The following is a 26078-nucleotide window of genomic DNA, read 5'->3' on the forward strand; positions in this document are numbered from 1 at the left end:
TATATATATATATATATATATATATATATATATATATATATATATATATATATATATACATATATATATATATACATATATATATATATATACATATATATATATAATAAACACTTCCTAATTAAATGCACTTCCGCGGTGCTCTGTGATAAGACCGCAAGGACTTTTGAAAGCACCTTATTAAAAACATAAAAAAATGTTAAGGCTCATTTGTGCGTGTTTGCACAGAACTCACAACCATTATACCCAAGTTAATGGCGAAAAAGAGTCGCAGCACTTTTTTTATGAAAAAATGTAAACGAAACTGTGTGCAAATATTGTGCAAAAGTGGGGATACCATGATACACATTTGGTTTTTTCTTCGTAAAAAAAATTTTAATAGGTCTTTTTTTAAACGATTGGTTTAATTTGTAGAAGAAGTTTGTATCTACAAGATTAAATTTAATTACCAAAATATTACAGGTTAAACTTGTGAGACTATATTAAGTAAAATTTGTATCAACGTACCCCACTTATGAGATACCTTGATGCAAACGAAGAGCATCATTAAAAAAGTAAATACAAAGTATAAAACTTTTTTAATGAAAGACAAATAAATTAATAATTATAACACAAATAATACATCCGATGGTCCTATTCACATTTCACTTACCAATAGACACATTGAAAAACCTTAAAAATTTAAAATTAGCAACTTTTAAAACTAATAAAATATTTTGTTATAAAAAAAAAACACAAAATTCGACCTCTTTCAGGTCTAATGATATCAAGTGATATAATTTTTTTGTCAAAACATATCTCTAGTAGTAATTGTTTTACCTTATGAAAGTGGTTGTCACAACTTCTAAAATGCCTACACAGTTGCAATATTTCAAGGTGTCCCATGTATTATAGTGCCCCACTCTCTCCTACCGTGGTAAGCTCACTGTAATTCTGAGGTGCATTGAAGGGTTCAAATTTTTTCGCTTGCACATTTGATTTTTTTTAATCTTTTCTAGTTTTCTAAAATACAAATAAAAATAAAGTTCTATAAATATTATATATATATATAACATTTATGAAACTTTAAAATTTTTTATTTGTATACTTAGTGCACTAGTATGCAAAGTATACTAAGTATACTTTGTATAGTAGTATATAATATCTTTTTATATGTTATGTATACATAACATATAAAAAGATATTATTTACTATAACAATCGAAAGAGAGAGATAATCTTAAAAAAAAACTTGAAATTTCTTTAAGCATCAAAACATTGGGAGAAATTTGATGCACATATATTATGATAAAGACACTCATATTATTAATGTGTAATATATTTATAAAAAATTTGTAGAAACTTAGTAAAAAAATTTTTTTTTACAATTTTGCAATAACAAGTTATAAAGTATTGAACATTACCATGACCCGTATTATGTGGGTCCATTATTGAACAAATTTTTAAGTCTGTTTCCACATCTTTTTTAAACTTTTTATATCGATTGTAATTAATCAAAACATTTCAAGCGGGAACTCTAAATATATTTAGACGGGTACTAATATCTGAACCGCTGATAAACAGACGCTACCAAAGCATTTATTGATTTATTTTGTAAATAAAGTCAATTATATTATAAATTTTTTTTTTCATAACTTTAAAATGTATAAAATATTTATAATTTCTCTCTCTCTCTCTCTCTCTCTCTCTCTCTCTCTCTCTCTCTCTCTCTCTCTCTCTATATATATATATATATATATATATATATATATATATATATATATATATATATATATATATGTATATATATGTATATATATATATATATATATAGAGAGAGAGAGAGAGACTTTAAAAGGTAGAAAATATGTATAATTTCTCTCTCTCTCTCTTTCTCTCTCTATATATATATGTGTGTGTGTGTGTATGTGTGTGTGTGTGTGTGTGTTTTTAGATGTATAGAACTTTAAGTTGGCAACACTTTTTTAACTGGAGTCCATTTTGTCAGCTGTCAAATAATTTATGTTCAGTTTGGTTTGGCATTTCAACATGAATAGACTGACGTCTGAACAACGCTTCCAAATTGTGCAAATTTATTTTGAAAATCATGGTTCTGTTAAAAATACGTATTGTGCATTTAAAGGTCAACATAATCGTCCATCTGAGCAAATAAATCGAATAACTATGGAACGTTTTTGCGCCACGTTTACTCTAAATGATAATACGCATCCACAGTGACGTCATACAGTACGCACAAAAGAAGTCATTGCTGCTGTAGAGCGTAGCGAGGAGGAAGACTTGAATCAGTATATCCGCTATCATGCACAGTAATTGGATATGTCTCCATCCACTTTACAGAAGATCTTATTTTGCGTGCTTACAATCCGACTTGTTCAAGAGTTGATGCTACACGATCACGTAGCCAGACGTAGATTCGGTAAATAGGCGCAGAACAAGAGTGCGGTTGAGCCAGATTTTCATAAGGGAATTTTGTTTATCACTTTTAGCTAAATGGATACGTCAATAATCAGAACTGCCGTATTTGGAGTGATAATAATCCTCAAGTGTATGTTGATTCACCATTACATCAGAAAAACTAACTGTTTGGTGTGCTTCATAGGCTAGTGGAATAATTAATCCGTACTTTGGATCAATCATTCTACTAGCCGATAAAGTGCCACAATTGTTTTATTGAAGGAAACCTTTGGTTTTGGACTTAAAAATTGGCCTACAAGATTTTGCGATTTAACGCCGCTAGACAATTATCTGTGGAGATATGTGAAGTCGTTAGTCTACGCCGGTAAGCTCAAAACCGTTGACTATTTGGAGGTAACATTTGCCGCGTTATCGCCAATATACGACCACAAATGTTGGAAAAAATCATTGAAAATTGGACTTTTAGATTAGACTACGTCCGAGCATATATCAGAAGTCATATTTAAATTATAATGCCGGGGGATTATCTTTTGGATAAAGTAAATTTTATGTCGATTTACAAAAATCGTCTTTGTTTTATTTAATTTCAAAGTTCTATACCCCTAAAAAAAGTTTGTTTTTACAGTAAGGAATAAGTATAAAAACGGTTGGTGTGGAATAGACTTATGGTGTAGAAGATACACTTTTATGTAACTCAAGTATACAAGTTAGCAATATAGTCAAATATTATTTATTTTTGTGTCCAAAAAATACATAAGTTTAAGAAAAGTTATACTTTCGTCATCAGAACATAAGTTTCAGATAAATTCAGCAGTGTGTAAATTTATACATGTTTCGTAAATCCAAAGGGAACATACAGAGTACACAACCAAGTTTTCTCCCAGATAGAACTTGTAAGTATACGCCAAATGCATATGCTACCAAGATTGTTGGCAAGCTCTTTCCAACAATCGGCAGCCAACATCGCGACTCTCGGCCAATGCAGGCTTTTACTATTTTTAATTTTTTTTTTTCTCGCTTTCTTTTTGATATCCTTGTCCTTTACAGTATTGACATTTTTTAATGTAAATTTTGTAACAATTTTTTTTCTCACTTTCTTAAAAAACTTTTTCCTAATTTTTTTTTTTTTACAATTCTTAAAAATGTTTTTTTGTATTTTTGCTGCACCTGCTGGTGGAAGTTTAGAAGTCCCGAAGGTAATGGTTCAATATTATCAATATTGTCTAGTAACCAGTGACAAATCCAGGAGTTTTTGATGGGGGAGAATGTTGAAATACTATTATACTTTGTATAACATTTGCGTCTCTTAAAAAAAAAAAAGGTCCTCAATTTCTATGAAACTCTAGAATTCTTTTGGATTCCGGTGGGGGGAGGTGCATACCGCACCCATCCCTCCCTGGATCCGTTACTGCTGGTAATATCAAACCTCTTTGAAAACAAAACATGCTATACAACAAAAAAAGCTAAACAAAACAAATAATAAATATTAAAGTTTTCAACTAACATCATTTAATCAAATAGTTGTAACAGCTGAAGTTATAACAAAGTAGAAAATTTTTCAAGGAAAAGTGTTAACAGTAGCCTAATTTTCAATTAAATTTTCACGTAATTATCATAATTTAAAATTAACTAATTTCATTCCACTTTTAAAAAAAATTACCTAATAATATTGTTTCAAAACGTCATAAGCAATCAAAGCATAGCAAATAAAAGATGGAAGTTTAGAACAATTCGTAAACAATATTAATAGTCTATTTTAATTTTTTTATGATGTGCTTTTTGAACGGCTAATAATAAATTTTAAGATTAGAGTTGAATTAATAAATGTCTGTATCGAGTGTAATTTATTACTGTATCGAGTTATTTAAAAAAATTTTGAGTTGCTCCTGGAATAGTTTCAGCAAGCAAATCAAAATGGCAATAATTGCAACAATTTATACTTCTAAGATTGTATGACAGTTTTAAAAATATTTTAGCTTAGTTTCAAAACTATTCACCAAAAAGGTATGGCCTCCAGCTAGCCTATTATATTTTTTTGATTTGAATAGTTGAAGACATATGTGGATAAAGGAATTATGTTACTACAATATGGAACTAATATACCTGAAGTTAAAGTTTTGAACAAATTTTGTTCTAGATATTTTTCTGATGCAAAGATATGTAAATATTTATGGTTTTTTAAATATTTATAAGTTTAGAAAAAGCGTTACTTCAAACATTTTTCTTTACCCAATTGTTCCGATAAATTCCAATTGCAAAGTTCTAACGTATCCCTATTTAAACAATGTGTTCTAATATATTTTTATCAAGATACCTCAAGCGCAAAACGTTATAAAAAGCACATTAAAAAAAGATCCACTTTAAATACTTATTTAACTTATTAAAAGCAATTATTATTATTTTATAAGACTTTTTATATTATTTTGTAACTTCAATAAAACTTTTAATAATACAAAAATCAAAAAAAGCTACCTTCTAGTGAGCAATTCTTCAAAAATTCTAACACCTATTTTTAACTAACCCCAGTTTTGATGCGCCAAAAAATGTTTACTATAACCAATGAAAAAACTTCTGTGTTTGATGATAATGACGAATAGATTATAAAGATTTATATTGTGGTGGCTTTTTCAACTGGTTTATTTTTAGACATATAGTCAAACAAAACCTTCATAATTTTTTTTTCTGTTTACACGAATTTCATACAGAAGCAGAAAAGTAAAATGTTGATGACATTTCATTAATTTACACTTGGTTTTACATTAGTCTTTCAAAGATTGATAACAATAAATCTTTTTTGGGTACCATATTGTAAATAGACTAGCATTTTATATAAAAACTTACAGCCAGAGTATCAGAACTATATCAAGATTAAGAAAAAAAATAACAGCGTTAGTTGTTTACATAAATATGCAAAACTTTTATAAGCTTTAGAAGTAATTTCTTCAGTGTCTTTATCCAAATAAAGTATTTAAACCCGTAATTTATTTAAATGTTTAGTTTCCTTTTAACTATTAACAAAACTTTACCAAGTATGTTTGTCGACTTTCAATAATTGCAAGATAGATGGTATATCTACATTATCAATCGTATTAAAAATAATTTAGTTTAATATTTGCAAATTTCAGATTAACTTGAATTAACAAATTATCTTGAATAAAAGATTCATCAAAACTTTTCATTTTTTTACATTTTTGTTCTCTTTTATAAACCTCTCTTTACCACAGATATTATTCTTCGAACTACTAAAATCATGAACGTTACTTTTAGGTTTTTCAAACATTTCAAAGTTGCAGCTAATCTCTGTACAATTGCTGTCTGGATTCGGCGCTAAAAATTTACTTAATAAATAAGAAGTTTCTAAAAACGTAATGATTACTTAGACCACTATCACTATTTTCTTTAGAAACAGTCTAACCACTATCTTCTATGGGAAATGTCCAATCTGCTGTAAAAGACATCTAACCACTATCTCCTTTAGAAAAAGTCTAACTACTATATCGATGGAAAAAGTCTACTACAATGATTTTATGTAAAACTGAATAAAATGTTTTAAATTGTTATTCTAAGAAATACAAGGTTTTAAATTGTTATGATACTGTTATTTTTAATTTATTCCTAACTCCTTTATAAATTAGGATTTTGCAGTATTTACATTTCATTCTTTAATTGCGTTTAAATTGTTTTGTATTTAGTCAAGTTTTAAAATAAATAAAACGATTTAAAAAATTACTTTTTAAAGGAGACTATAAAAAGATTTTGTCAGTTATGTTTTCTCCGCATTTAAGATTTAAGATTCTAACACAGTATCAAGAGGTATATAATAATATACCTATATTAATAAATTAGCGTTACGTCGCTAAGACATTTTAAAATAAATATCTTAGCGATGTAACGCAATGATAAAGCTAAACATTTTATTCAAAATTTTTGAAGAAATTGTTTATAAGTTTTGTAACGTTTATTTATTTGTATATTGTTATTTTTGCCTAAATTTGAATAATAATGTTGTGGATATATTTTTTTAATTATATTTGGTTGTTGCTGGTTTAATTATATTTTCATTGGTTCGGTAGCAGGAAAAATCCATCGGGAAAAAATCCCCCGGAAAATATCCCCCGAAAAATTTCCGAAAAACATTCTTGGAAAAAATCCCCCTGAGAAAAAATCCGCCTTGATATTTTTTAAAGCGCATAAAATAAACGATATATCAATATAATAGTTGTTTATAATATAAATATTTTATACATATTTCAATACAAACAGAACCTTAATCCTTCATTTTTCATAAACCGACTGACAAATAGGTAGAACATAGAAGGAGTGTACATGCATCGACTGACAAATAGGTAAAACGAGAAAGGAGTGCCGCTACATCGATTGAGGGTTTTGGTTTGGGCAGGCAATCTATCAATCTCAAAGCAATTTATTTTTTTAAATGTTATTGTTGTGGGGGATTTTTTCCGGGGGAATTTTTTCTCAAGGGGATCTTTTCGGGGAGATTTTTTCCGTTTTTGTTTTCCTAGAACACATTGATTCAAGTTGTATTCGTTCTACTTCTAGAACTTTATTAGTAGTTTAATTTGCTCTGAAATATGATCGAAGTTGCTGGGAGTAAATTAGTTTATTTGGAGTAAATTAATTGCTTGGAGTAAATTAGTTAAAAAATAATTAAGAGTAAATGCATTTGAAACAGTTTTAAAAGAACAATATGCCCTAAAAAGTTTGGTTTTGTCCTAAAAACCTTTGTTCTCTAAAAATTAAAGGAATATTTAAAGAACATTTAAGCTTGTGATGACTATAAAGTTTTTTAACGACTTCTTTTTTTGAGAGAAATTAGTAGTACAGCAACCTTTTTTATTTCTGTGGCTTACCATTGTGAACCAGTCTCACCTGAATTATATCTTTTTTTTTTAAAAGAAATTAAGAACAGTTATTAAGTTGGTAGATAATTTGTTATTGTTGCAATAATAATTAAAAAAAATTATTCAAGGTATTTAACTAAAGATCTAGCAGCACCCCCATCATTCAGTGATGAATATCAATTTTGTTATTTGAATTATGCCAAATTACTCCTAATTTTTTGGTTTAATCTTAAAAGAAAATTAATTTACATCAGATTTAGCTGATATCATTGTTCCTTTAATTTCTGTATTAATGAATAAATTTAAAAAGATAATGAATGTTTTTAAATTTTGTTTACAACTACTTTAGTTCCAATTTGTATATTTTTATTGAAACAGATTCTCGCATTTTTTGCTATGATATTGTCTTGAGCTTAATTTCAAACTTATTTAGTCTTTACAAGCTAATTATTATACACCCCTTTAAAATCGCTCCTGGGCCTTGTCAATGGAAAGTTTTTTATAGTTTATTTTTTAATTTAAAATTACTTTTTTTGGTGCAATACTTATTATTTCAACAAAAATATAAAAAGTTTAACTTTCTTGGATCCAGTATTTTTTGTTTTTTTTTAGAATAGAAGCTTATACAATTTTTATAAGAAGTGGACTCAGAAGCGATTTTACGGGTGTGTGTGTGTAGGGTGAAAATGAAGGTGATTTTCAAGTTATAGTCGGGTTTTTTACGAATTTAGTCGGCTAGTCGCGTATTTGACACAATTCAGTCGGGTAAATTTTTGTTTAAAGACTTTTTTTGTGTGTTGAAGCTAATTGGTACTTTTTAAGGATTTACCCCCCCCCCCCCCTCATTTATTTGTAGCATCGCCTCTGGGTAGAGTAAAACGTATAATGTTTTCGCTACTTTGAAAAAAGGATAAATGATGAATTTTGTAAAAGCTTATAATGATCAGAACTAAACATGATTAAAAAGAAGAGATTTTTTTTGTGATAAAGTTACAAGAGGTTCCATAGTGTTTTATGGTATTAATGAGGGTTAGAATGAAGTTTTATTTGTAGAGTTGAATATTTTAAACGAGTATTTGGCAAAGACCTCTGACAATAAATATTAGGTTGTATTTTTTGCCAGAGAATGTATCTATATAGTCCCTGTTTAGTATTATCAGACAATTTGAAGTGTTTCTGTAAAACAAAACGGTTCAAACCGCTTTGTAATACAAAAACTTTTCAAATTGTCTTGCAAATTAATCAGCAGTTGTTGGATTTATTAACTTCAGTTAATTAATCATTTTCTCGATGTAATTGTACTTTTTTAACTTTAATAGTATATGGTTTTACATTATTAATATACGGTTTAAAATTATTAGTATACGGTTTAACAAATTTGATGATAAAATTTACTTATTCTACATGGTTAAACATATTTGCTACAAGGACGTAAAAAGGGTGTCTGCTTGCGTCCAATTGCGATTGCAAATTGAGTCAGTCTTCAGTCAGTCTATTGAGGCTCAAGAGCTACAGTTACAACTCCTGCAATACTGTCGAGAAAGCTACTTTTTTGTTTACTCTTTTTTTTTTTAATTGTGTTTTAAAACTCTTTCTAAACCCTTAACTTTTAAACATAAACTACGAAGCGTCTTTCATTCCGAAGCGTTAAGTTGATTTAAATTTCAAACCTCTTAATTTAGTAAAGTAAAATTGATTTATTTACATTCTTTTAATATGCTAAAACATTCTCAACTGGTCAAAAATATCTTTGTTTTGTTTTCCAATTGAAAAAAAATTTCATATTCTTGCAATAAATATGAAATTCTTTTAGGCTTTTTGGGGAACCCATTCTAGGTCCTTTATTCTGCGTTGCGCTGTCCTTAAAGTTGTCTCGTTAGTGCGTCTCACGCATATACAAATCCTAATAATATTTTATTTTTTTAGTATTGTGGTTCTAATATTTTATTTTGGAATTTACTTATGGGTCGAGAAAATTATTCTTCGAATTCCACAAGTATTATTTACCATTTTCCGTAATGCAATCCATCTTTCATTTTAAATTATCGGTTTAATTCGAATACGTTGTTTTTTAATTTCATCTTATCTCATTAAATATGCTATTTTTAAAATCAGTTAATTTTGTCAATAATTGTGATACGTTTTACCACAAACAATTATGTTGTCAATCATGATTGACAACATAGTTGTTCGTGGTAGTTTGTGTTATTTGTTTGGAATTTAATGATGCTTGATTCAATTGCCGTTTTATCAGATAGTAAATTTTTGTGGCTTGTTTCTAATACTTAAAATCCCGTTGACGACACATTAGTTTACATTTCAAGCGAACCTAAATATTCGCCAAGGACTTTGAGATTAAGTTGGTTAGCGCCGATTTTTTTTTTTCAAATATTTTTACGCTGGAAAAACGTTTTTTTTTTATAGATAATGTTAATCGATGCAACAGTATTTAGGTTACTTTCAACTTGTATTTGATTTATGGGTGCAGTCGTTGAAATCTATTTCTGCTTTAACTTTTTGTTTATTTGTGTTTAACTAGTTAAAACAATTATCTGAAAAAATTTCTTAATTTTTTACTTTAAAAAACTCCTACGTATTTTTGGTCATTTCTTTTTATTGTTAAAAAGATTAAACAAAACACGAGTGTTTTCTAATGTTTCCATATTATTTAAAGGACAAAGCCATACAATTATAATCTTTAATAACTCATTTAAATATCCCTTTTATATTATAGCAGATTTTTATTTAGCTGGACAGAGTTGATATAGGGCGTAAACCTTCTTGAATCCACTTACTTTTGCAATAATTAGCGGTCGCTGCCAAAAAAAAAATTGTCGACAGAGTTCTGATTTCAACTTACTGCTGCTTTCGCCTCCAAATTGAAGGCCGCACAGTGAGTCAAAAACGTAAAAAATTTTTTTATATAATCATCAAATACAAATAGGAGATACGTCAAAACCAGCGTTTTTGTGATCAAAAAATTTAGATTTATTTTTCAAAACAAAAATTTTTTGATTCTTCGAACCAAAAAGCGCTCTATACTAATTGCAATAAAAAATTTGAAGATAAAAAATCATAATACCTAAATAGTTAACTTATCTAACTTTTCTATAAACAAAACACAAAATACTGTTACAAAAAAACTTTATTTATTGTTACGACATTAACAGACAAAATTTCTGAGATAGGGAAAGTTGGGGCACAGTGGATCGGATTTCTTTATTTTTTAAATTAAGTAGAAGTAAAAGTATGTATTTTATTTTTTTCAAGGCGAAATGATTGAGATATATGTTCTTCATGATAAGAAATCACCGAAACCAAAATATTTATTAGCTAACGGCTCGCAGAAAGACTTAAAGTGAGTTGTGTTTCTCTGATGCCCCATCTCTGATGCTCTGATCTCGTGATTCTCTTTGCCCCAGTACTGGGGCACAGTGAATAAATGAACACAGTCGTGAATTAATGACAGTGAATAGGGGCATAGCCAAATAACTTTGAGGCTGAGGGAGTAAAGACACTGTACACTGTACACTATACTTTTGGCATACTTTAATTAATTAGATAAGTATAAAATCGAAATAATAGGCATTTTAAAAATTGAGAATAAAAAAAAAAAAATTTATTGATAACAAAACTTACAAGAATATTAAAAAATTAAAAACTTATTCAAATATTATTATTTATAACTTGAAACTAATAAATTCATTTTCATGTAGTTTGTTTGTTGAAAATACATGAATTTAATCTTTAAGATCAATAATGGGCCATGCGAATCAACCTTTTCACTGTACCCCGATTCACTGTGCCCTAGTTACTGGTCTATAAGTTGTACTTAATCTGGTAATTCAATCAAATGTGGCATGGATCAAATGCGGCAGAAATTCAATCGATTTAAAACTATTGGCTTTTGGTTAACAATTAATTTTCTATACTTTAACTACATAACAAAAGTATCATAGTAACATAGATGATTGTTGCGTAACATTTCTCCCGGTCGTTTTGGAACCTTAAGGTTCTTGAGGAACCTTCAGGTAATAAAATTTTTTATAAATCATCTTATTTTAACCCTCTTATTAAGATATATTTAAAAGTCAAACGAGATGAAAAAATAGAGAGGTAATAAAACACAAAAATCGGGTCAAGGATCCTAGTTATGTCTAATAAGTTAGCTCTATCTGTTTGACATTTTTTATAGAAATTTTTCTGTATAGAACTATTTACAAATCTTTCAATGAAGCTGTTTTTTTGGCTTGTCCACTATGCAATTTTTTTTTCAAAACACCGAGATTGAAGTTTTTCGAATTTCAATCTCGGTTCAATCAAAATAAAATTTTTTTAAATTAGATTCATTTTTTATAAAAATAACAATTTTAGGTTTTTTTGAATAAAACTATGGCTTTTAAACAAAAAATGAACAAAAGTTAATATTCACAACGTTTTTAATAAAAAGTATTTTTAAGTTGTTTTCATAAAAAATGAATTTAATTTTTAAAATTTTTATAAAATTTTTTTTTTTTGAGTACCAGGTTGACATATTTTTAAATAATTTTTAAAAATAGTATTAGGGACCTGTCAAATGTTTGGGGGCTTAGAGGGACCTTCAGGGCAAATTATAAAATTTTGTAAAAATTATTTTTACATAGTACCCAAATAGTAGAATATGAAAAACTTCAATCCCGGTGTTTTGAAAAAAAAATTGCATAATGGATAACCCTACTGTTTTTAATACCGATTTTTGCATTTAATTTATTATTATAGCGGTTGTTTGTGTCGAAATCGATACTTGATGCAAATGGAAGCCGTCTGATTATACTCGCAATCATCAAAGGTCACGGACTCGCAATCATCAAATATCACGGCAGTTTCAAATTGATACTTAATGGAACTTTATTCTGAGCATGCGCAGTCAACACTTGTTAAACTAGAGAAAATTTTAGGTTATTTCAATTATTTATTTCTGAAGCTCAGCTACTCCAACTTGATTCTATTTATGTTTGATATTTCAAAATTTTTCTTAACCGAAGCGATTTGTTTTAGAGATATTTGATATTTCAAAATTTTTCTTAACCGAAGCGATTTGTTTCAGAGATAGCTGATAAAACCTTGTTATATAAATTTTGGTGTTGCAAATAGGATTTTTAAGGAAAACTTTTAAATTAAACGGTAAAAAATTGTTCTTAAAATTTTATATTTTTTAAGCATCTATGTTATAATAAAACGAATTTTCTGTATTTGAAAGTAAATATTTTTATTTTCATCAGTTTATTGTACTTCCTTTAAACTTAATTGTAGAGACCGATTATTTTTTTTTGGGGGCTAATTTTTAATTTATCTTACATAATGCTATATTTAGATACTTTATAAACATGGACCATTTAACCAAGTTAAGTCTCATTTGCAGAATATGTGGAGAATATATAATGAAAGACTCAGTTGATGTGTGTAAATATTCTGAAAGAATCGAAAATTCATTTTATATAAACATCAACATTGATAATAAAAATGTTCATCCACAAAAAATGTGTAGGAAGTGCTATATCATTATGAGGAACATTGAAAAAGGTTCTAGCACCAAAGTTAAAGTAGTTGAATGGCCATTACCATGTGCAGACAAATGTTCCTGTTTTTCTAAAGATTCTGGTAGGAAAGTTAAAAAATGTAAACCCGGTCGGCCATGTAATACATAATGTATAATAGAACAAAATCAGAAAAGATGGACCAGGCCAATCATTAATAGCTTAGTTGCTAGTATACCAGAACAAACTTTGCGTTTAAATGCAATTGATATTGATCCTGTATCAAATCTCCATTTAGACTTATGTATATGCAATTTGTGCAACAACATTATGTATAAGCCACTAATACTAAAAGAGTGTCATCATTCTTTTTGCTCAGTGTGTATATTTAAGGAGATTGAAGGAAAGCTGGAAGCAGAAACAAAATGCTTTATTTGTAATCAACACATTCCATTATTTACAATTGTAAATTCTGTTAATGTAACACAGTTGATAGAGCGCATTATTTTAGGTTGCAATAAGCAATGTAAATTAAAATTTGCGGTTAAAGACAAAGAGCTTAAAAAATTGCACGAAGAAATTTGTATTGGTGATCAATTATTACTGACTCCGATTAGCAAAAAAAATCATGTTGGACTTGATTGATGATGGACTTTTTTTAAGGAGTCTATAAACCAAATTTATTATTTTACAGAACTCTATTTGCAAGTTTTTTAAAATAATTTATTGAAAATTTGATATATCTTTGAAATTAAAGTTCCATATGTTTCAGTTGTTTTTCCAGTTAGATTTTTTGTGCCTAGTAAGATTATACGCAGCTGAAAATAACAACAGCAAAAAAAAAAAAAATTTGACGGGGGTGTTCTGAGATATTGGGCCCCAAAGTTGGCTTATAGAAACTAGTTGTTTTATTAACTTTTAAGCGTGTTCCTTTTATATTTCAGCATTTTAAGTACATTTATTGAATTCAGCGTCAAAAAAACATTATATATGCTTATTTTCATAACTTTGCCATTCTTATTTCCTGTTTTTTTAAGAAAAATGTTTTTTCAGAATGTTATGAAAACCGGGTCATTTTGGGAAACCAGGTCAATATTAAAATTGCAGTATCTTGTCAACCGCTCAACATTTTTAGCTGAAATTTTATGTGTCAACTTTTCTTTTTAAGATGCAACAGCCAAAGAAGTTTTTAAAAAATTTGAGGACTTATGGTTCAAAATTTCCTAAATTTTGGGTGATTTGATGCGGAATTACCCCTTTATCAGTTATAAGAAGAAATGATAAGTATGAAAGCTCATATGGGAACTCAAACATGAAGATACTTGCAAGGTAAATTAATATCATATATATATATATATATATATATATATATATATATATATATATATATATATATATATATTATTTTTATATTATTTTTATATATACAAACTTTAAATTTGACCAAATCAAACTAAAATGAAAGTGTGAATGAATAAAAAAACAAAATGTTTAAAATTTTATTATAGATGGCTTGAAGCCAAAGATATAAAATGTGCATCAAACAAAAAACAACAAAAAGTAGCAACAACAAAAGTAACAACAAAATCCTGGTATGGAAAGGATTGGTTAGTTTGTAATGCTCCGTTTATCTTTCTTTTAAAAGACTCCAGTGATTCATTTGAAGTTAAAAATGCTCCTTGGGGATACATTAAAGATCTTCCATCACATATAATAAACAAACTCAATCTTCTAAAAAAGTAAAGATAGTACATAAATATATATAGATTTTACATAAATGTGTGTCTGTATAAAAATGTTGTCATTTTATATGCTTTTTATTAAAAGTTTATTTACTTTCTAAAATTATTTTAAATTCAATTACAAATTAAATAGAAAAAATTTGCTACAGCATTCCAATATAATAAATTTATATTATTAGAATTAGGTAAAAATACATATTTATAAACTGTTTGTATTATGTTACTTGTATTGAATTTCTTCTTGCTTGCATAATTATTCTTACTTTGTTTTTCACGTTTTTTAATTTAATTTTTTTTCGGAATCAGAAGGAGCCATTGGAGAATTAATGAGTTACTTTCGTAAAACATGGCCCAATGAGTCCATTACGCCAAAAATGCATTTATTAGAAAACCATTGTGTTGATTTCATTAGAAATTGGGGTTTAGGTCTTGATATTTATGGAGAGCAAGGCTTAGAAAGCATGCATGCTGAATTCAACAGTATGAACAGCACCTTTTGCCATATGAAAGGAAAACAAAGACTACAAAGTATTCTGTCCAATCATTACATCAAAAACTCCCCAGAAGCTTTGGAAATTCGTCCAACTATTCAAGAAAAAAAAACTTATAAAAGAAAAGCCTTGTGATGTTTCATAGATAATTGTATATACGATAGTAATTGCATAACGACTTAATTTTAATGTTTATTGTTAAAAATATATATATATATATATATATATATATATATATATATATATATATATATATATATATATATTTCCGAATATAATAAATTTTTAGTATAATAAATAGTTAATATTTTGTATACTAGACAACAAAGAATATTTCATTTTATATTTATTAGATTGTTATTCCTTAAGTTTTCGCGGACATTTTAGAAAGTTTCTATAGTTACTTTCGGAAGTTTTAGGGGGAAAACGGATATTTTTATTTTACGAAAAAAAGTATATAAAAAAAAAATAATCGGTTCTTCAAAATTTGACAGAATCTCCAAATACTTTAACTCCTTCTCTTAAACATTTCAGCTTTTCTCAAAAAATTCATTTAAGTATTTATTTATCAAGAATTACTGACTTCCCAAAAAATTTTAACTAAAAAAACTGAAAAGTTCTAGATCCTATAAAATAGGGATAAATGTTTTTTATATATATGTTTTTTTTATTAAAAACTAGTATAACCTAATATTTAATAAAATAGAAAAATTTAATAAACTATTTTTATCAATAAGTATTTAAAATTTAGTTGTTAAAAAAAAGTGATTTTTATGTTTTTTTTTGCGTTCCGCATCTTTATTGAATAATTAACCAAATAGATATTTGTCAATTTGTCACCCAGAATAAAGTTCCATTACGAAACTGCCGTGATATAAGTATGAATTGATTTCATTCACATATAAAAATATAACGGAAATATAAAAAAGCAAAATAAAAATGGCCAATTAACAAAATAATAATTCAAAAAGGAAAAAATATAGAAATTTATGTGAGAAACAAAAACTATTTTTCTTGAAATAAAATAAAAATAAATAATTTTTTTCATTAAAAAAAATTACAAAAAAATACTTTGCATAAAAAGGTATTAAAAGTACTTATAAAAGCAATTAAAATTATTAATTCATTATTAAATACCTTTTAGTTAATAGTATGAAGATTATCGAAACTTCGTTTTGGCTTTTAGAAAACAATCAGTATTTAGAACATTTCTCAGACCCTGCTATTCAAAAACAGTCATAAGAGAAGGAACTCGACCTAAAAATAAAACAAAATTATTATTGAAAACATTAATAATTGAAATTAATAATTAGGATTATAATTGAAAACATTAATAAACACATTAATGTGTTATGTACTCTATTTATTTGAAAACTCAAACATGTGACTAAATAGATAACAAATAAGAAACTTATTTTGTGAGATGTTGTTCTTCGTTTGTGAGAGTTTTAAGATTTATTGTTGCAAGTTTGGGTTACTCAATGCAAACTAAGGCATAGAACAAACAAACTCGTAAAAAAAAAAAGCCGATAATTTTAAACAAATCCGATTAGTTGTTAATGGCAAACCGAACAACTTTTTTTTTGCAGGTATTTAATTTATGCAAACAAAGAATTCATAAATAATAGCAAAATATTAAAAACAACCGAAGTGTTATAACAGTTTTGCAGGAGATATATCAATACAATTATAAAGATATCTTAGAGTGTTTGTTTGACATTTATGTACCTAATTTCAATTTAATACATTTTTTTGGTATATTTTAAAAAAGTATACTACTTTTAAAAGCAGTTGGAATGAATTATGTTATATATATATTTCATTCTGCGTAACAAAAATTATTTATCTTAATACATTACTAAGGCCATAATAGCTATCTGTATCGACTTAATGTTCAAAGATATAATTGTTTTTATAAGAATAAGTTAAAAGTAACTTATGTTACTTTTAAATTATTTTTATAAAAAAAAGCAAATGTCAATTAAAGTTTACTACTTATATAAAAACGAAACGAGTTCGAAAATGAAAGTAATTTGTTTATAATGTTTACCGCCGCTGTTTTTTAATTGTTTACGCGTTCTGAATGGAATAAATATTTTTTCAAGATGGCCGAATAAGTCCCGAGTATTTCAAAAAATGATACTAAATACCGAAAACAGTTTTTTGAGTGGGGCTAAAAGTTATGATTATTAATGCAAAAACGACTTTTGTAGAGAAATTAACACTAGCATAGTTTATCTGAATCTAACGTGACATTATTGTTAAACATACTCATTTAGGTGTGGTATTGAAAATAATAACTTCAATTTTCATAAAAAAATGGTTTTTCATGGATAAGTTTCCCAAATAATGTCTAATTATAAATGTCACGTTAAAATAATCTTTCCATACATACCAAATATATCATACTTTTTGATGAAAAAACTTACATATATTGAGATTGAAAAAACGTATATTTTTGTTCGGAAAAACATGTACCATGCATTAGTTGCATTGAGTATAAACTTTTTTTAAAAAAAGCAGCGCTAAAAATAAACCTTTATGTTTTTATTTGAAAACTGCAATTAATATTTTTAACGATAGACGCTGTCATGAAAGTAAGCGAGGTCGCGAACTCGCTTACCTCAACGTCGGTGAGTTTATTGAAAATAATTTTAGCTAATTTCTAATTGAGTTGTATATATATATATATATATTTTTTTATTTTTTTTATTTTTTACAACAATCATTATTATATATTTCAAAAACAAATAATATTTACATGTCTCCAGTTTATATAAATGTCCACCACAAATATTTACAATATCTAAAGAGCGTTAACAATGCTGTTTAACGCATGCGCGTTTGACATTTTAACTCATGCGAATTAAAATAATAAATTCGTGGTTTATAATATAATGTGCTAGCTATTAACCCATGCATTTAAAAAATATACGCAAGTCCGTCGCACCACAGGGCTACTAGGGACTTGCTTGTCGTTGTCGTTGAAAATATATGTTATTTGTTGAAAATATATATCAACATATATTAGTAGTACTATGTAGTTGCAAGGAAACTCGCAGAAGACTAAGAAAAGTCTTTTCATCGAGAACCTTTAAAATACAAAATAAACTAAAAATTTAAAGAGTAAAGACACACATTAATTTTTTGAGGTCTACTGTTCAGAAAAAATTTAAATATGTATAGTTGCTAACATTTTTTATTTTTTTATTTTTTTATATTTTATGTTTTATTTCTTTTTTATTTATTTTTATAGCTTAAATTGCTTTTTTTACATTTTATTATATTAATTGTTCTTTTATATTTAATACATATCGATAAAATTGGTTTTGTTAATTATGAGATCTTTTAGTTTTTTCTTCAGGGCAATAAGATTATCCAATTTAGTAAGTTCTATATTTTGAGGTATTGTTTTGTTGTATAAATAGGGGCCACGGTATACAATTGAAAATCTCGAAAATTTTTTTTTTTTTATGGGATATTTATATATATATATATATATATATATATATATATATATATATATATATATATATATATTATATATATATATATATATATATATATATATATATATATATATATATATATATATATATATATATATATATTTATATATAGAAGAGTCAAAAACCCGACCTCCTCAAATTGTCGACCTATTGGCCACTTTGCTTTCTATTAACACAAAATATCACAACAATAATATCACAAAATTAACAAATAACATAACATATTACAGTAAACCTCCAAGAGACCAAGAAATTAGTTTGTTAGAGCATGTTAATGTTATTGGGGAGCATAATCCATAAATAAAGGCTCAAATGGAATTTTAAAATCAGTTCTTTACAAGTTAATAAAATACTGTTTTTACTAATTTTAAATAAACTTATATTCATTGATAAATTCTAAATTTCATGAATATTCTTTTAGCGTTTAAAAATTGTGACAATAGCTAAGTAAATAAAAAAAAGCAATTGCTTTTACTCAGTGATTTCAAAGTAATTGCTCAGCTTTACGTAAATAAAAATTTGAGCAAAATCGCTCAAATATTTATTCTCGTAAAGCTAAATACTCAAATAACGCTAATTTTTTTGAAAACTTAACCCTCTAATTGCTCAGCTTTACGTGAATAATAATTTGAGCAAGATTCGTCAAGTTTTTATTCACGTAAAACTGACCAATTACTGAGTAAAAGCAATTGCTTTTTTTTTAATTCACCCGGCCTATATCAAGTTTGAAGCCTCTATTTGAGGGAGTTACACATTTTATAAGGTCATAATTTTTGAACGCTATTAGCGTCGCTAAAAGATTATTGTATAAAATTTAGAACTTATCAATGATTAAAAATTTATTTGAGAATAGTTACGAAAATATTTTATCAACTTGTTGCTCTCACATTTAGGGCAGTTGTGGCAAATATTTTAGGGCTTTTTATGTTCCCAGACTTCAATCATCAGAATTTTTTGCAAAGCATCCTTATTTGACATAACTATAAACATATTAGAGTTTATTCCATGTTATGTCTGGAAATTAGATATCTTCACCCCTGAATCAGGATTCACATTTATAATAGTTGATTATAATTTATAGAAAATTATCCCAAATAAATATTGTTTAATTATAATAACAATTGTTAATGTTGTTATCATACAAAAAATTTAAAAATTTTTAATAAGAAAAATTTAAACATACATTATCATAAATTATCATAGATATACATTTTATTAGTATTTTTTGGCATTAACCGCAATATAAACACTTTCAAAAAAAAGTCTATAATTTTGTATTATTCAAATAATAAAAGTTTTGGTTTTAGTTTGAACTGATTAGTAAGTGTCTTAATATCATTAAAGTTCTTTTTTTTTCTCTATTTATTAGGTTTTCTGATATCTATGGAGAACTCGAAGGGTTCATTGTAAGTTGAATATAGTTGTTACTCAAATATTACATAAGATATTTGCGCTGAATTTAATTAAAAACGACTTAATAAATTTTATATATAGAAGTTATAAAATGATAAATGTTTATTTGGTAAACATTCAGTATCTTTAGTTTATTAAAAAATCTAAATGTAGTAAACGCTGTATTTCAGATATGTTTATTATTATATTATTCTTACTGTATATAGAATAGTTATAGATTTATTGTTGTTGCTTCGAGTCTGCATAATTAAGTAATAGTATACGAAAATAGTAATGAAAAATGGTAAATATATGTACTTTAAGTTCATAGATCTAAGAATGGTTTGCCTGAAGTATGAAGTAAGCTAATCTGTATAGGAAAACATTTTTTAGATTACGGAGCATAAATCAAATTTACCAATATTTTTAACCAATACAACTTGAAATTACTTGTAATAAGATAACTTGATAACCTCAAGATAATTTGAAACATTTATATTTATTTTAATCTTTTGAAACATTTATTCAAATTATGAGTAAGTTTATTAGAGTAATTTCAACTGACATTGTGAATCATGCATTATACCGATCATACCTCTTTGATTGACAACAAATCGCTTAGAATCTATTACTAAAAGTAGGGCAACATATTGCCAACAAATATTGAGCATACACAATATCACCGTAGGCTCAATGAGCAGCCAATTATATTCTGATGCAACGCTTTGCTAGGGCTACAAAACGCCTATAACCTCACACCAACGGTGTGCTAATGTAAGACAATTCTAGCAAATTATGCATTTAAAAAACTTTTTGCTAATTTAGTTCGACCAACGTTGCTTATAATTTAAAACCAAGAGTAGAACGACGTATTGCCAACCGTTGATATATTCAACGCTGACGTAAACACAATGGGCAGCCGCTTACATGCCAACACGACACCAATAAAAATGCTTTGCAGCCCAACATAAGCAAATACGTGAGGCCAAGGTTAAGCAAACGAAATTTATATTTTTAAGATATTAATTAATATTTATTAGATATTTTAATAAATATCAATTAATATTTTAATATTTAATAATTAAGGTTATTAAATATTTTTATCAAAGTTTTGTTTTATATGGTTTATTGACTATTCAAATAATTTTTTGAAAAAAGTTTCAATTTTATCAGAGCGGTTGTTTTTCTAGGACCATTGAATAAGTTAGTAATTTCATATTCAAAACAAATGCTAAAAATTAAAAACTTTGTTTACATGCCTTAAGCAAAAATAAATCAAAAAAAAAAAAAGTTTATGACAAATAATTAAATTGTCAGTTTTAAATCAATGCTTGATATTTAGAAAAAAAAAAAATTTTTTTTTTGCGTCTTAACTGTAACATTACTGTTTTACCTATAAATAATTTTTATTAAAAATTTCTTTGTTTTTATTTTTTAAAGTTTCTTAGAATACACATACATAATCGACTAATGTAGCCGTAGTCACAGTGTAGTGTACATAGATTGACTGACATAAATAGAGGGTTTAGGCTGTGGTAGGCATCTTTAAACTAAAAGTATTTCAATATTTATTTAATTAGGATTTAGTTAGTGGTTAATAAGTTATTCTAATTTATATTAAGAGTTGTTAAATTAAATTACAGTGGATTTTTTGATGAAATTGCCAAAAAATTTATGTACTAATAAGCGCATACAAATAAGAAAAAATTATTCGAACGCGCAAATATACGAATAATGCTTGCAGACATTTTATAGCTTTGAAAGTACAACAAGAAACATCGCTGAAGCAATTAAAATATTTAATAAACTCAATTTAAATATTTTGAATTTTTTTAAATTCAATTTCCAATTCTACTTTTTTAAACTTTTCCAGTAAACTCACAAACGTCAGTTAAACGTCGAGAAAACGTTTCGACAAAACGTTTAAATTTGGTCGATTAACCGTTTATAATGAAATCCAGATTAACGTTTGGAACAAACGTCCATAAAACGTTTATATTCAAACGTGTTTTAGACGTCTAATATAGGATATATAAATACGTATATAAAGCGTTTAGATTTTGTCTACTTTACGTTTAAATCTAGTATAATTAACGTATATAAAGCGTTTAGATTTAGACTAAGTAAACGTATATTAAACTTTTAGATCTTCTCTAATAGTTTCCTTGATTTAGTTAACGTAGTTTCAGTTTATATAAGTTTAAAAACTTATAAAAATCAAAATTACGTTATAACTTTTTAACTTTATATAAGTAATAAGAGCTATATAGGTCTTGAAATTTATAAATAAGATATAGTTATAAAAGTAATGAAAGTATAATTATAAAAAACCTGGTCTTATTTTTAATATTTTTTATAATTATTATAATGTTTATGAACTTTTATACTATACTACTTATACTATACTTTTATTTTATAAAACTATATACAAAGTTATATAAAACTTATATAAAACGATTTCATATAGTGGGGATTAGAGAAAAAATGTTCGTGCACTATACTCGTTTATGCTTCGATAATTAAAAAAAATTAAATGATCAAGCTTTTTGCAGTAGAAATTTTATTGTAACAATGTCTAACAAATACTTTTTAAATTTAATCTCATTCGAAGAAAATAAAAGTTTACATTAAGATTAAGTTAAAGATAAGTAATAAAATTAATAAACTCATAAACATATATTTTGGATCACTGTTTTCTCTGGTTTATGCATTATCAAAAATCTTCTTAGTATACCGTCACCCGCTTGTTTATCATGTACCTGTTCTTGTGCAATACCATCTTCTACATTCGTATCCTGATCGTCTGATTTCGTAACCTGATTTGTAACCACAAAAAACTAGGGTAAAATAGTTAGCATTTGAAATATACATTCATAAATCAAAATTGGATTTACACAGAGCAACTTTTAGAGAATATTCTGAATGGAAGTTTTCCAAAATTTTCTGTACCATCCATATTTATTTTCGCGACAAACATGTTTAACGTCGCGACATAACACATGCAGTGGTTTTTACCAGGTTTGTTCCACCAATTTTCTTTAGCAAATGTAACTAAATTAAGTTAAAATGCATTTAAAATAAAAGAATAATTATTTAGTTATTAAACCTCTTGACTATAGCAAAGATGAACACCTACTGTTACACAATCATACTAGCTTTTACAAAATGAATTTAAACTGTTTATAAACTTACGAAAAAAGTTCTTGTAGCAGGACTTTCATAACAAGAGATAAGTAACTCATATTTTTTAACTGTGTCAATGTGTCTATCAATAACTTCTAAAACATCGGAGTCCATTGATTTGTTGGCATTTAGGAAGGTAGATTGTCGCAAAAAACGTTTTTTTAACTTCCATGAATTAAAATGGCACACCCGACAATCGTTTATTATTTATTTATCAGTCGTTTTGCTTTCAGTTGTTGGGGCATTCCACGTCAAGTGGAACCACCCATCTGACATCACCGACTCGGATTTTGATGAAAATTGGCTTACATGTTGGGCATATGGACAGAAGAAAAACATGTAAATTTTTTTGACTGGGGTCAATTATTTTCTGAGATATGACCTTTCAAAGTTTTGACCTTTTCACTTGACCTTGGTTATTTAAAACGTCATAACTTTTTTGCTATTATACTTAGGAAGTTAATTTTGGTGGCAAACAGAAGCTCTTGCATAGACGAACAACTTTGTGTCTATACAAATAAGTGATAAGTTCAATAAAAAAAAAGTTATTGGTCATTTGGTCATTTGACCTTTGACCCTGGTCGATGGCAAAGGTCAAAAGTCATAACTTTTTTTTTACAGATTGCTTTTTTTATTGTGGATGTCCCATGAAAAAATCTTTTTGGGATTCCCATAAACAGCTTTGGAAATAATATTAAAGTATAAGTAGGTTCTAAAAATTTAATATTTAAATACCTTAAAATTATACAGTATTTTAAGGTAATTTATTGAATGTAGGCCCTAGGTATATCTAATAGCTACCATATACCAATATATATGATTTGGTGATACTTGACCCATATATATATAAATATATAAATATATATATATATATATATATATATATATATATATATATATATATATATTTATATATATATATATATATATATATATATATATAGATATATATATATATATATATATATATATATATATATATATATATATATATAGTTGAAAAGTAACAAAAATGCTTTATTTAGCAGTTTTAGCATAGCAGTACAGTACTGAATGCAGTATAATATTTACACCATTACCATTGCAATACATATAATAATAAATTAAAAAAGCTATAATAGTTAACGATGATGCAAGTTAAGTGCTTTGGTTGCTCCTTCAGACTCTTTAGAAGTAATGAAGTATGACCAACCAGTTGTAGTTTTGGGTTCGACTGCTAGCAAAAGATCATTCAAATCAATGGTAAAAATATCTGGAAGATCTCTGAAGGAGAAAAGTTGACTTAGACCATGAGGGTAAAGAAAGTTCATGGTTACTTCTCTTTTTTCTGGATTACTTCCAACACACAACCTATCCACCAATGTTCATCATACTCTACAACCATGTAACCAGTAATTGAACTGAAGTTGAACTGGCAAACATTTTGTGATGTAATTTTTTCAATTCTAGACACAGAACTGGAACTATAATCTTGTACTTGAAGTTCATTCGTGGATAACTGTTTAAAGCAATGAAGTTTTTGGGTACCAGGAATCGTTTTAGCATTCGAAAATCTTTCCTTTAATATTGTGGATTCGATTTGCCAATCATTTGCAGTGAGGTATTCAAAGGAAATTCCATGGATATTTTCTTTAGCAAAGGTATATAATTGATAAGTGGTCATTATTTGGTCATGGTATGGACGTTGTAAGCTTGCTTTTGCTGCTTCACGTTTAACAGTTCCTCCAACTCCATCACAAGGGCCCTTACCATGACTTGTGGCAAAGAAATGCCATTCGGCTGGAATACCAAAATCCTCTTTGTGATAGCACAGATTTATGAAATTCTTGCAGTTTTTGTATTGTGCTGCACAGCCATCACTAAAATATGTTATTTTTAATACCTCAAATTTCACTTTTAAAAAATTAATTAGTTTACGCTGAAAAAGATGAACTGCAATTGTGTCATGAGTATTACATTCCAAAAGCAGCACATAACTTCCATGACATAAATTTCCTTCATATTTATAATAAAAAACAAAAGGATGTAAAGTTGCTTGATTATTTGTCCAATGATATTCCTGTGCTGCATCTTGTATAATAAATGCATAATTTTCTGAAAAATCACTGATAACCAGAAATTCTCCATCTGATAAATTGTTTTTCTTCCAGTCTAAATATTTTGCCTGCTCTTGAGCAATAAAATCATGCCTAGTAAGTGTTTTCAAACTCCCTAAAAATCTTTCAATAAATTCATCAGTGGACTGTATAAAGGTTTGAAGCTGGGACCTATTTGTTGTAGTCCACTGTTTAAACTCAATTTCTTCAACTCCTTTAATTTCAAAGCATTGCAACAGCCGTTCCTTTAGCATAGCAACTCCAGGGCAATTTTTACACTCGCCTAGAGGACATGCTGGCAAGGAAGGATTTCATTGGATTTTTGCCAAAGCATGTTTGTAGTTCTTAATAGGGGTTTCTAGTTGTAAATCATCCATATGTGATCCGACTATCATGAGTTTAACATTTTGATGAATGGTACATACACACACAGTGAGTACCACTTGCTCCTGCAAAGACACATTCTTTTGGACGTAGCTCTGCAAACTTCGAAAACCCAATTCTGATATTTGGATACTTTTCTGAAAATAATTGATAAATTTCCTTCAAATTACTTAAAACTAATCTTTTCTGAATATGTTTTCTTTCCCCATTTTCCATAACAGATAGAAAATCTTTTTTTCCAGACATTACACGGCTAACAGTGTCAGAGTAATAAAACTCTTTTACCATATCTTTCACGTGTACAGGTAGTGATTTCCCTTTTTTTGGGTTAGGGGTAGATAAAACACCTTTGGTTATTAAAACTTCTTTTGCTTGAGATACAAGTCGATGCGAACAATTAAATTCTCTCATCACTTTTCGATTACTCCATTGAGCAACAAATATTGTCAAAATCATGATCTTTTCACTCTTACTTTGTGTTGATTTATA

General features: G+C 27.2%; 1 long non-coding RNA gene across 1 annotated transcript; it reads right to left on the reverse strand.

Moving 5' to 3' along the window:
• Positions 1-14654: 14654 nt before the first annotated feature.
• LOC136084807 (uncharacterized) lies at positions 14655-17578 on the reverse strand. Its single transcript, XR_010640862.1, has 3 exons — positions 17455-17578; positions 16163-16282; positions 14655-15119 (listed from the first exon to the last, which is right to left on the reverse strand). It is a non-coding gene; the product is annotated as an uncharacterized LOC136084807 (long non-coding RNA).
• Positions 17579-26078: the final 8500 nt, after the last annotated feature.

The sequence above is a fragment of the Hydra vulgaris genome, chromosome 09 (genome assembly GCF_038396675.1).
Source record: "Hydra vulgaris chromosome 09, alternate assembly HydraT2T_AEP".
In the NCBI taxonomy this organism is placed as follows: Eukaryota; Metazoa; Cnidaria; class Hydrozoa; order Anthoathecata; family Hydridae; genus Hydra; species Hydra vulgaris.